A 14,078-nucleotide genomic window follows, 5' to 3' on the forward strand; every position below is an offset into this window, starting at 1 on the left:
TTAAAATGTGGTAGCTACAAATCATAACTGTGACATTTTAACTCTTCAGGTAGTTTCAGAATGCTTAAGGGCTAAGAATGAGAAACCGAATATTGAATAGGGGCAAAATACAGTAGGCTGGAAAAGAGTAAATTGCTTTGGATCATGAACGCAGCTTTGAATACATCAAAAAGGTGCAGCCCATAAAAATATACAATGAAAAAAGGGAAATGATGTTTCATTAATAATTAAAGGTATCACAATAGTCCAGTATGAATTTCAGCCTGAATTGCTACTAGTCATAATCTGCCAATTTCATGGAAGAACATGGCACATACATACAGAGCAATTACATGGGTTTTGGACACGTGTTTCTTAAAGCAGAGATGCCCACAACACAGTAGCATACGTTTCTCGATATTCTGCCTCTTTTAATGATCCTTCGTTTCTAACAGCAATTAAAACCAATAACGCTTAACAAAAATTTAATCTGTTGAGGTTAAGAACTATTTTATCGGTGGTTTGAATTATATAGGTCTTGTATCCAATGTCCAGAAACTACCAGGAAAAATATTTTAAGTATAGATCACAACACACCATATTGCAAATCATTTTATCATTATCTTGTATAAACCATGAAAATCGGAATCATGTGAGCAGAAGGTTAGATTAATTCGCCATTCTCATTATAAGCACAGGTGTAGCACAAACACCATGTGAAATAACCAATTAAAATGGAAAAAAAAAGACTGTTCTTCATTAGCTGTCTTAACTGCATGACCAATTAGAAAATTATTTGATATCAATAGTCTGCAATATCAAAAACAATTTTCATAGTGGCTAAGAAATAATACAGAAAAGAAACATTCTTTTAATTTAGAGTACTGTTCAAGCTTTGAAAGCTTCTAGAGGACAGGGACCATGACTGTTTAATTTGTTTTATTCAGCGCTCAACACACTCCATCTACAGGTGGGTACTTAATAAATGCTTTGGGTAATGATCTGCGTGTTACCTATTTACTACTGTGCTTAAATAATTCTGTGGATTGTATCGATTGATTTATCTCTACAATGTTTTCGGTTTTGTAATTGGGGCATTAGGGGATGGAGGTGGCGTGTGTTTGCATGTGTCCTTGGTCCCTCTGTCCTTCCGTCCTTGTGTGACATATATGCTTGTGACACGAAGAGCCATTAACCCTCCCCTTTCCTCCTGAAGAAACAAAAATTTAAAAGTCCCTCCAAAATGCTCCCTTGACCATCTCAAGCGAGAAAGTGGTTAAAATGCTTTATTTTCTCTTGGGCCATTTACTGGGAACTCTTTTATTCAAAATCCCAAAGCACCTCTAAATATCTTAAGAATAAAAAAATCTTTATTACCACAAATAGTCCAACTTTCCAAATGTGCTTCAACGTCATTGAGGAATTTGTATTACTATTTGATTAAGTTTTGGGAACCCCTTTCAAAAAGACTGGGGATTAAGCCAATATAGCAGATAACGATTTGTTGCTGATGTAAATCAACAGACTAAAAACTTCAGTATCACCTGTTTCATCTCCCTCTCAGAACGGTTGACTATTTTTACTGCTTTTTACAGTGAAACCTTTTAATTATATCTTTAAACAGTTTCATGTGTATTTTCCTTATATGTGTTTGGATGGCTTCAGGGTGAATTCAGATACAAGAACATTTTCCTTCTGGGCAAAGTAATAAAATGACATTCTTGCTCCTCCCACTAGGAGTCAAACTGAGGTCAGCTCCTCATCCCTGTATCTGTTTAAATAAACTGGTCCAGCTGTTTGTTTCCAAAATGCCCTTTAACCTTTTGTCTCATCCTCCCTGCCTTTGTAATAAAATGCTTTACTTTGCATTGTAGAAGATTCCAAATACTGTGCATTTTCAAAAAACCCTCCTTAAAAGTTTCCTCTCTGTGAACCTAAATGAATGCATTAAAAAAAAAAATCACACACACCAAATTAATAGGCTTCCTGCTTTGCTGGAAAACAAGGCTGATTGAATTACTTTTCTTAATCTCATATTAGAACTCTTAATAAAACTGTTCAGTGACACATGGAACTCAAACATGAAAACAGAAATAAGCTTTTCCTTTAGGGGAAGGCTAAAGAGAGCAGTGTAATATACATGAAGACCCTCTTTCAAACCAGCTAAGAGAGACACTAAAAGCAACAAAATAATCATTGGGAAAGCAATAACCATCCCCCCCACCACACACAATTTTTTTGCCACCTGCCATTTTCCGTACTTTCCTTTGGTTTCCATATTGACCTCTATATTTTAAGAAGCAGAAACATAAAATAAAATCTATTTTATAGCTTTAACATTCTCAAATCTCATATTTTTGGCTCTCAAATTAATGAATGTATTTCTTGAAGAGGTTGCCAGGTATGGCATCTGCTTTGTTGACAAAGTTGCTAAGGGTATGAACTTTCTTTAAGCTAAAAGAGGATCGATGCTCGGGTGAATTGCCAGAGTACAAGTCAAAGCTACCATAAAAGGAGGCTTCATTTACAAATGCCCCATTAGAACTGTGCTTTGTTTACACAGTGGCACAGTTTGCTTTCCATTTTGAATGTTATATGTTTTTTTAAAACCAAAACTTCCAATTACAGTCTGGAAAAAATGAATTATGAAATTCAAACAATTTAAATGAACTGGTCTCTTCGAGAGCGAGAGAGGGTGAATGGCACAAGACTCACAATTACAAGAGGATGCATTATTGTTATTTTTTCTGATGTTTCCTCTCCACCCTCCTCCCATTCGCTCAATAATACCACACCACATGTTCTCTTCCTTTGACAAACAAATAAGGAAAAAGGAAAGGAACTAATCAGTTGGTTTTATAACTTCACCTTATGCCGAAGTGAACAACTTAGATCTTTTCTTTTCTCTAGGCTATTCGTGCACATATAGAGTTTTAATTGGGCAAGACCTGAGATGGTGTGTTTGGGGAAAAAGAAAAAGAACCATTTTATTTCTAGGTGAATCAGGGGAAGGGCTAGAAATACATCTTTAGCTGGAATAGGTGAAGGAAGGATGCTTGGTTTTGCTTTTTCTCATTTATTTTGGCCACTAAAGCCTTGGGCATATTGTGATTGCTTTCTTCATCTCCCTCTCTCTCTCTCCCCCTGCACCACCCCCCCCCCGCCCTTTCTCCCCCATCCCCAACCCCCCACCCCTTTACCCAAGGCTTTCACTAACTCTCTTTCTCTTACCACGTTCTTTCTAACTTTGGTCACATGGATCTTAACCAGACCCCGGGAAGCAGCCATCTCCCTTTGACCTTTAGTTCAACCACCCCCACAGGGAAGCACAAGTTAGGTTTCCTTGCAGAAGGGGAGAGGGTTTCTGGGGGAGATTATTTTTCATCTTCAAAGGCATTAACAGACCTGCAGAAGCCCAGCCACAAGGTACATTTTCCCAGCTTCATGTTTCAGGACAGGTGACATTTTTCACATAGATCTGCCCTTTCTCTGCACTCTTTTCCCTTCCCCTCCTTCTCCCTCCACCTAGAGTTATCTGTCTAACACTGCTAAAAGTGAAAAATTCAAACTTACTTTCAGAAATAGTATACTTGGCCCTTCCCCACATTAATTCTGCCTACCAGATTTTATGAGACTAGCCATCTGAAGATGATAAAACCAGGGTCTTTCTTGTGACCATATCCTTCTCTGGTCTTAAGTCACCTCTGCTGATAAATGTAGCAAAAAGTTAAAGACTTTTGAATTTTCATTTTAAGCAGTGTTCATTTGCTGGAGTGGGAGTGGATCTTTGCCTCTTCTGGCCTAGCAACCCTCCACAACAGCAACAACAACAACAAAAAGATCCTAAACATTTTCACAACATTCCCAATCTCAAGGTCCGCCGCAGCACTCATACTGTTCCTTGTCAATTTCACACTAGAGAGCGGTGTAGGGTTGTAGGCCGGGGGCTTATATGGGGAGTAGTGCCATTAAGTGTAGAAAAGCACTCCGCTTCAATCATTCTGAAACATATTCTAGCATTCCTTCTGACTGCAGTCTTATGAACTATAAGAAAACACATTATTTCCACAAAATGGCAGGAAACACTATTGTTAAAAACCGTCTTCTGTGTATACTGCATTTCTCTTCTCACGAAATCTATCAGTTACAGTTTCCCTTGATGATCATAGTTACACATATTCATGCCTATAACCATGCACAAATAACAATGAAAATAAATTTGCATTAATCTTATCTTACCCACAAAATGCTGCTTTCTCAAATTTGGACACTGACGAATCCAGCAGATAATATTCTTGAGACTAGTAAAATCAGTTTGTGGGATCATTCTATTTTAATTCTGTTTTAGTCGGAAGAATGTCAAATTCTTGGATTAGGTCTCAGTAATTTAACCAAATAGAATTTTACCAGTGAGAATTAATGAATTTTACTTCCACCCCTGCCTCCCCATGAACATTTCTGCTTATGTCTGCTACGAATCATCCCAACTTTACCAGCATCTTTGGAAAAATAGGCATACAGGTAGTAAAATCTATTGCTACTTTTATTTAAACTCAAGATTTCTGTGAGCCTCACAAACCTCAAAACATAACTGTCAATCTATCCTTTAGACAAGTAGACCCTACTGAATTTTCCTAAAGCTCTTCCTAACAACTATTACCTTTGCACTCCAAGATGAGAAGTAAACTTCCAAGAAGAAGTATGGCTGAACTTATTAAAGACACTTTATCTTGAAGTTAGTTATTGAACTTAATGGTCCATAAATAGAAACCATCAGCCATCTAAGCTCTCCACTCCCTTTCTTTGTGAAATAAGATTTCAACACACTCAAAAAAGTTGACTTGATCTCAAGTCAATGCTTATGAAATCATATTTTGGCAACTTTTATGGTTTTTCATCCTCCTCCAAATGAAGCCACTTCCAGGACTGCAATATATTATCATCAGTGCTCTAAGAGGGGGGAGGAAGAGGAGAATAAAGGAAAGATGGGAAAGAAAATATATTCTCTGCTATTCACCCACTTTAGAAATATAAAATTGGAATTTACTCAAATCACAGCAAATTCATCAATCAGAGGTATCAGAAAGTTTCTCTTGAATCTCAGCTGTACTTCTCTGACAGTAATGAAATATCTGTCACTGAACCATAGAGAGAGCTGGAGTTGTGCAAGACAATTGAGAAAATTAACTATGTGTAAAATTTTTAAGATAACTGATGAAAAAATCATTGACAAATTTGGTGCATGATAAAATATTAACAAAAGCTATGGGCTGTTTGCATTTTGGCAACACTTTAAACAATACTTTAAAAATATACAATTACTTGATATATGTATTTCTTACACATTCCTGAAAAGGTTTTCTGAAACAAAAGAAAGTTATTTTCATTATGAATTCAAGACTTTCCAAGAGATTCTATTTATTCCCTGGACTAAACATTATGATGAGATTTTAAAAATCATATTCTTTTTTATGGTATTTATTAAATACTATATGTCAAACATTTAATTACTATGAGTGAAGCATTCTTCTAAGCACTGGGATAGATACAAGATAATCAGGCTGGACACGGTCCCTGTCCCACATGAGGCTCGCAGTCTTAATCCCCATTTTACAGATGAGGAAACTGAGGCATAGAGAAGTTGCGAAGGCTAAAGTCACACAGCAGGCAAGTGTCCGAGCCGGGATTAGAGCCCAGGTCCTCTAACTTCCAGGCCCGTATTTCTCAAAATATTCTGCAATACACTTTTCCTCATCTCCCACTCCCTTCTGCATCGCCCCGCTCAACCCTATGACACTTATGTACATATCCCTCATTTTATTTATTTGTATTGACGTCTATCTCCCCACCTCTAGACTGTCAGCTCGTTGTGGGCAGGGAATGTCACTGTTAATTGTTGTATTGTACTTTCCCAAGTGCTTGCTACAGTGCTCTGCACACAGGAAGCGCTCAATAAATATGACTGAAAGAATGAATGGTGAAAGTACAGAAACATCTAGTCCACTGGAATCCCCTTCACTAGAACAAGGCCATTAATCCCTGAGTTCTTACTTTGTGTACATATACCATGGGACTAAACACTTGGGAGAGTCCAATACAGTCTGTAGACACAATCCCTGCCCTTTAATAGCTTACACTCTTTAAGAGCTTTCAGAGGAGTTTAATAATAATAATAACGATGGTATTTGTTAAGCACTAACTATGTGCCAAGCACCGTTCTAAGCCCTGGGGTAGATATAAGGTAATCAGGTTGTCCCACGTGGGTCTCACAGTCTTAATCACCATTTTACAGATGAGGTAACTGAGGCCCAGAGAAGTGAAGTGACTTGCCCAAAGTCACACATTTGACAAGTGGTGGAGCTGGGATTAGAACCCACGACCTCTGACTCCCAAGCCTGTGCTCTTGCCATTAAGCCATGCTGGCTTCTACATCTACGACTACTAGTTTACATCGACTCCCCTGGAAAACCCCCACACTAGTACAAGGCCATAACTCATAAAGAGACCTTCAAATTTTGGGGCAGGGAATGTGACTACAGTTTACTGTTGTATTGTCCTCGCCCAAACGCTGAGCATAGTGTTATGCACACAGTAAGCGCTCAATAAATACGACTGAATGACTGACTGAAATGGATATCGCTTTTCACTTGGAAGCAAATCATTCGCTTTTCCACAGGAACAAATACCATGTTCCATAAATTTCTTACCGTTTACCCAAAAAGGATATAAAAATGATCCTTATCAAAGTGTCTATTTCCTCCTTCCCTCACTCCCCGCAAGAAGCGAACCATCTTATAACCAATCAGTGGGGAATTAACACTTCAACATGACCATAAACTCAAAGAACCAGGAACCTCCTCTGAAATTTGAGAAGTAGTGGATAGAGCACAGGTTTGGGAGTCAGAAGGACCTAGGTTCTTATCCCAGCTCTGCCACTTGTCTCCTGTGGGACCCTGTGCAAGTCATTTTACTTCTCGGTGCCTTTTACCTCATCTGTAAAATGGAGATTAATACTGTGAGCCCTATGTGGGACACAGTAAGTGCTTACCAAATACCATTACAAAGAAAAAGTAAAGGCAACTCCATGCATCACGAGACAAAATCTGTCCTAGTAGGCACATGTTATTTTTAAAACCTAGAAGCTCATTTGTCCAGAATTCCATCCGTTTTGAACATATCTAATCTAATCTGGGATTTGGCTGCTGGTTTTGTTGGGAGACTGTTGGGAATCCCAGATGTAGTTGCCCTTGCATGGAATCAGAATTATTATTAATAATAATAACAATTATATTTTGTAAGCGCTATGTGCCAGGCACTTTATTAAGTACTGGGGTGAATACAAGCAAGTTGGGTTGGACACAGTCTTCAAGCTAGACTTCAAGATGATTTCTTGCAGGTTTTCTGTGTCCTATGATGCTATTTAGCCTAAGTCATAGAAATAATGGTATTTATTGAGCACTCAATGGTAGGTGCTGGGAAAAGTAGAGCGAGAGCATGAAACATCCCCTGCACACAAAGAGCTTACTCGTTATTGGTGGATTCAAACCTAAAACTATCTAAATGTATACAGAATAGACATTTTCTTTGCCTAGGAGAGCTGTGCCACAGAGGAGACAAACAGGAACAGAATCCAGGAGGAAGGAGACAGAAGGGCCTGCGCCAAGGAGCCTGAAGAGCAGCAGAGCTGGCTGCCCTCTTGGGAGAGTCTCTGGTGAGAGGGAGTGGGAGCAGAGACTGCAGCAGGAGTTCTGAGGGAGAAATGTGGAAGCAGACACACAGCCGGATGAGAGTTGAGAGCAGGGGAGGTTTCGGGGACAAAGTCCCATCTGGTTACTTCTGCTACTTTCACCATAAAAATACTTGATCTTTCAGTGGCCTTAATGACTCAGTTGATATTTAAATAGAGCAGCACACTCGGCTTTCTTCTCGGGACTGAATCTTAAAGTAGACTTCAAGCTCCCCTCTAGACTGTAAGCTCACTGTGGGTGGGAAATGTGTCTATCAACTCTGTTATGTTGTTATATTGTACTTTCCCAAGTGCTTGGTAGAATGCTCTGCACACAGCAAGCACTCAATAAATACAATGATTAATTTAGCTGGAGATAACTGTGATGAGTCACCTGTAATTCAAGATTCTCACCTTGCCCTAGGAATAGCAGTATGTTCTTCAACTCTGAGCTGTTGGGCTACAAAAATGTCCAGTGGTCATGGTGGTCCTGCTGCTGTGAGTCAACAGATCTAACTGACAGTAATCAGAGAAGAAGTATGGCCTAGTGGAAAGAGCATGGGCCTGGAAATCAGAGGATTTGGCTTCCAATCCCAGCTCCTTTCTCTCCTGCTCTGTGATCTTGGGCAAGTCATTTAACTTTTCTCTGCCCCCGTTTTCTCAGTTGTGAAATGGGGATTAAATCCTACTCCTTCTTACTTAGACTGTGAGCTCCAAATGGGCCAGGGACTATGACCAATCTAAATATCTTGTACTTACCCCAGTGCTCAGTACAGTTCTTGACACACAGTAAACACTTAATAAATACCTTACGGAAGGTTAACTATTATTAGCAGGAGCCTACTAGCTCACCTCCAACCAAATAGCAAATGGCCATCTTACAACACACTTTGAGCACCATCGAGTTATTCTAGATCTGTAAATAGTGGCCTTGAGTGGAATAGACTAAATAATGCAAATTAGTTTGTTTTTTAAATCCTGTTTAAAAGTTTGTTTGTTTTCCCCCAGCTGTCCTACCCTAAGCTTGGAAAACACTGATTAAAAAAAAAAAAATCAATACTGTCTTGATCTATCCCACCAGTGAGACTTCCGGTTGGAAATGTGTGTTTCTTTGGGGCTACTAACGTTCTATTAGTTCATTGGCTAGCAATTTATAAATACCAAAGAGGTATTACATATTTTACCTTGAAAAGATGAACACTTTTCTCTTTCCTTATTGGTAAGATGAGCCCTGATATTTTTGAGATATTTTCATCCTTAGTAATGCTTCCTTTGGAAGATGAGGAATTCAGAAAGGAAATAGAGGCTAATTTACCCCCAAATTTAAAAAGATGAAAAGCTTACAATTGTTCTTCTGTTAGAAATGGCATCTATTTAGTAAAATGAAATGCTCTTGGGCCTCACACAAAAGTGCAAGCGACCTCTTAATGGTGAAATTAAAATCTAGAGGCAAATGAACATGACTAGATTGTAATTGCTACTCTCTACTGAACATCCAATCATTATATTCCAGTGTATGTAAAATAGACTTTGAAACTGCTAGGTTTTAAGGTTACGAAGTTGGATTTTAAGAGATGGTATCTCACTCCCTTGGAAAAAAAAAACCACCTAACCTGCTACAGAAAAGCCATCCATCATTTTCACCAGGTCTTTTAAAGACCAGACTCCGCACAACGTGGGCCCGAAAAGCACTTCCTTCCCTACGGCTCTGGCTCTGTTTCATTTTTGAAAAGAGAAAATTGTTTCAGCCAACAAGGAGGCAACATTTGCCCCATTTTTAATATTTCAGACTGACTTTTTAACCACTCAAAAATGCAGTTTGTTTTATGTAGGCGCAGCCTGGAGCAAGTTTATGATGTAAGTGAGAGAGAGAGGGGGTCTCTGAGGGCACAGTTCTCAGCTTGTCGGTGCCTCAGTTCTCAATGGTTAATCACTGTACACCCATCTCAGCAACTGTTGACACAAAATAGGTGGAGATCAGGTCTGTGCAAGTACAAAATACCAGAAAGGCAAACTATATGTAAACACTCTTAAGACAGATTTGACAAGAGTAGACCTAAACCTGACTTGTTGGGAAACTACACACTTTTAAAGCTTCCCCTTCCCCCACTCTGTAAAAGCTTCAGTTCTCCTTACAACATTTCTTAAAAGAAAAAAAAAACACATTTCCATCTTGAACTATCAGAAGTCTAGTTAGACAGACATTTGTCTCCCTTGATTCACACAAAACACAAATAGGCTTCTGCATGAAGGGATTCTGTTAATATAGTTCTCTCTTATCCTTGGAAACAAACCATATTAAAAAATATAAAGAAACAAAAAGTTATTTTTCTGACCTATAAAATGCTCAAAAAGGAGCCACAGGATAATGCTTAAACAATCTTTTAATCTTATCTTACTGACATCTGACATCCCATTAGTTACAGATTATTAATGCATCCACTAAAAAGTTTGTCAGGTACAAAATTACTGTAGCAGGAGATTGAATGCCTGAGGAAAAAACAAATTTTGCTGCACAATAACTTTGAAAATACCAAGTCCATTATCTATCATGCTCTCGGTACATATAAACATTGTCTCCAGCACACAGCATACAGCTAAAGTAACTGTTGATTTATCTTTATTAAAAACTTTACAATGACAAAGCATACTTTTTTCATGTTTGGTGATAAATCATTGCTGGGTGAAATAAATTTAAGTCACTGATTTGCTTGTTTCAAATGGGGAAAATTACTGAAAAATGTAATTCCTTTTTATGCTGTCCTCAACCCTTAAAGATGACTTTTTCCCACTTGTGGCACGCCTGATGTGTTAGTATTGGACAGAGATCATTTACAATCTTAACATTATGGTTACCGTTCCTTCTTTTCCCACTTGGAGATTCTTTCCCCAGCCCCCATCACAAAATGTTCCAAATTCTGTTTGCCAACTGTATTAATTGCTTGAGGCTTAAAAGGGAAATGTTATCAAAGTTAAAAAGGACCATCAGTCAGCCACTAGTGTCTTCCCTTACCAACTATCTTCTCTGACCAAGAAAAACAAATTAATAATAATGTTGGTATTTGTTAAGCGCTTACTATGTGCAGAGCACTGTTCTAAGCGCTGGGGTAGATACAGGGTAATCAGGTTGTCCCACATGAGGCTCACAGTCTTAATCCCCATTTACAGATGAGGTAATTTAGGCACAGAGAAGTTAAGTGACTTGCCCAAAGTCACACAGCTGAGAAGTGGCAGAGCCTGGATTCGATCCCATGACCTCTGACTCCCCAGCCCATGCTCTTTCCACTGAGCCACGCTGCTTCTCTAATTCAGATTTGACTTCCATAGCCTGGTCTTCCAAATCTGGGATGGTCTTTTCCATTCTCTGAACAGAAATGCCTGAATTAAATGGAATAATGTTAACAATCTACACCCAATTATTATTTACCACTCCTATCTATATCACCCCATGTATCTATTGACTCAAAAGAGAATGTACTCCCGAAATATATGTTATTTAGAAAATCAGTGGTCTGACTTAGTGGATAGAGCATGGGGCTGGGAGTCAGAAGGACCAGGGTTCTAATCCCAGCAACACTTGTCTGCCGTATGACCTTAGGCAAGTCACTTAACTTCTCTGGGCCTCAGTTACCTCATCTGTAAAATGGGGATTAAGAGTGTGAGCCCCATGTGGGACAGAGACTGGGTCCAACCTAATTTACTTATATCTACCCCAGTGCTTAGAACAGTGCTTGGCACAAAGTAAGCGCTTAACACATACCATTATTAGTAGTAGTAATATTATTAGTAGTAATAATAATAATAATAATAACTCAATCAGTCATTTGCCTCTAGTCTGACTGAGTCTCCAAACAGAGTTGGGAAAGCTAGAACCTTGTGAGTCCCACATGGGATAGGGACAGTCCCCAACTCAATTTTCTTGTATCCACTCCAGCTTTTAGTACAGTGCCTGGTACATACTTAGCGCTTAACAAATACCATCATCATGGCTCCCCAAGAAAACCCTACACCAGAGGTAGGCACTTCCCCTGTAAGACTTTGTAATTTATCTTGTTTCAATTAAGGGCTCTAAAACAGCTTAAAGCACAGGCTGGAGGACCAACAAAATTACACTGTCCAAAAATTTTGCAAAAATGTGTTTTTCTTGATTAGAAGGTCCTGATTTGTTCCCACAATATCCCCCCAACAATTTAAGAAGAAAGTCCCAGCCAGTAGCAGAGATGCCAGGACCTACATGGAGTGTTGCACGTAAACATCTACCATCTTCATAAGAAATTAGCGTATGTTTATTAATGACCATCTCCCGAGCAAAATCCGTGGACAAATTTGCTACAAAACAAAAACAAACAAAAAACAGGAGCAAAGTACAATTAGCTGGCTATATGTGATTTTCAAAGAGAATCGTTTGCTGGAAATTTTCAAATATACAGACAGAAGCAATGTCAATGATGAACTCCTAAGATCCTCTGACATGACAATACCTGATGGTTTCTAAATTCATAGCTCTTCTCCCTGTGAGCTATTTGCTCAGCTTTTCTAATAATACCTTGGTTGTCTGGCAACTCTCCAGGATTGTCTCAGGCAATATGCAAGCTAAACATTTTTTTGACTGATTTCAATATTTTCTTGTGAGTAGCTAGGTGGCATTTTATCTAGTGTGCATTACTGATTGCTGTAATCTAAGCACAGAATGAGACTGTAAACATAATATTATTATTATAATTGAAATTCAAGGAGAAAAGTAGAACAATTAGCTAAGTCAATAAAAACAAAAATGTTTAAAAACTCGGTTGTAGGGGGCTTTAAATTAGGTATCTTTTTAATATTTGAATACTGCACCTGATGTTTCATTATTCAGCTTGGAAGGTTAACTTGTTATAACTATAGTCTGAAAAGTTCAAAATTATTACCACCTGCTCAATAGTACATGTATTTTTGGTTTTCCCTCTTTCTGGGAAATTAAAGCCAAGAAAACTGACCATATGTCTTTTATTTTACTTCCAAATCGCAACAGAATTAAAATGCAGAACTTCCTATAAGGAAATATATTCTTTTCTACATCTGGTCACGAATATTGACAAAACAATATATTGCTAATGTTTAAGCAACATCTGTAAATGTATTATTAAATTATGTTGGGAGGCTAAAGCAGAACAATTCTTTGAAATCCAATGACCCTTGGATTGATTTTAGAATATGGACATTGAAGAGATAATTTGTGAATGTTTTAACAACTAAGCACCTACATTTACTAGATCTTTGATTAAGCATAAAAATGTGTGAAATGATTACAATGAATCAAAGAGCAACTTGACCTTTACAACTTTGAGTTGTTACTAAAATAAAAGAGATTCTATTTTCTTAAGACAAGTTTACTATTTTACCTGCCAGAGGCTTAGAACCTCCAAGGAAAACACACTATTTTCCTGGTAATAAATGGCAAGCAACACTCGCTTTTCAGTCTTAAATCATAAACTGTACGCATGGAATTGTTACATAAAATATGCCCTTGGATGTTAAGATATATGAATATAAGGAGAAAGGAAAAGAAAAATATTCTCTTGCTACACACAGACTGTATCAAACAGACTACATACCATTTAGAGTCTACATTGCCTACTGAAAAAATAAAGAAATGGTTATTTTAAGAACAGTTTCTTAATGGGAGAGGGTTTTTCCTCAGAAGAGGTGAACTGGAAAAATTGCACAATAAACCCTACCCTAACTCTTTTCTGGGATAAGTGACAATGTTTCTCTTTCTGTATGTCTCAATCATAGAACAGAATATTTTAATCGCAAAAGAAAAACACCCCGTGAGCTCTATGTCATGTTTCTTGTAGCATAAGGGCCTTTTTTATGGTTAATGTCCAACTGAAATGGGTAATGGAGAAGGTGCTGGGAAATGCACTATTAGCTGATACTGGAGGGACAGGGGGCTAGTTTGGATTTTTTCTCATTACATTAAAGGCACCTCCAAAAAAATCATTCAATCAAAAAATTTAAATCAAAACTACAACTCAAGCCATAAAAACAGTAAAGCATACCCAGTTTTGCCAAGAAAGCCCATTTCAGGCACATAGGATAGTCCCTAGTGACAAAATTAAGGAATTTTCTTTTGATGACCTGCATCTGCTTAGGTGTGGCACAAGATGGTATCAGAAGAAATGGTTGCATGAGGCAGGAAGTGTAGGATAATGAGTGAACAGTACAGCACAGGTTTTCCTTAAGCCCTATGTCTCAGGAGAAATGGGTCAATCAATCAACAGTATTTATTGCCCGCTTACTGTGTGCAGAGCACTGTATTAAGTGCTCGGGAGAGAACTGGTACATATGCTCTTTGCCCCAAGGAGGATACAGTCTAGAGGAGACGGAG

The 14,078-nt window shown here is 38.2% G+C and overlaps 1 protein-coding gene across 4 annotated transcripts in view; it reads right to left on the minus strand.

Annotated features, from left to right (window-relative positions):
- The window catches only part of MEIS1 (Meis homeobox 1), a 144,100-nt gene that overhangs the window by 5,422 nt on the left and 124,600 nt on the right, over positions 1-14,078 (minus strand). The window lies entirely within an intron of this gene.

Source organism: Ornithorhynchus anatinus, chromosome 9 (assembly GCF_004115215.2).
Source record: "Ornithorhynchus anatinus isolate Pmale09 chromosome 9, mOrnAna1.pri.v4, whole genome shotgun sequence".
In the NCBI taxonomy this organism is placed as follows: Eukaryota; Metazoa; Chordata; class Mammalia; order Monotremata; family Ornithorhynchidae; genus Ornithorhynchus; species Ornithorhynchus anatinus.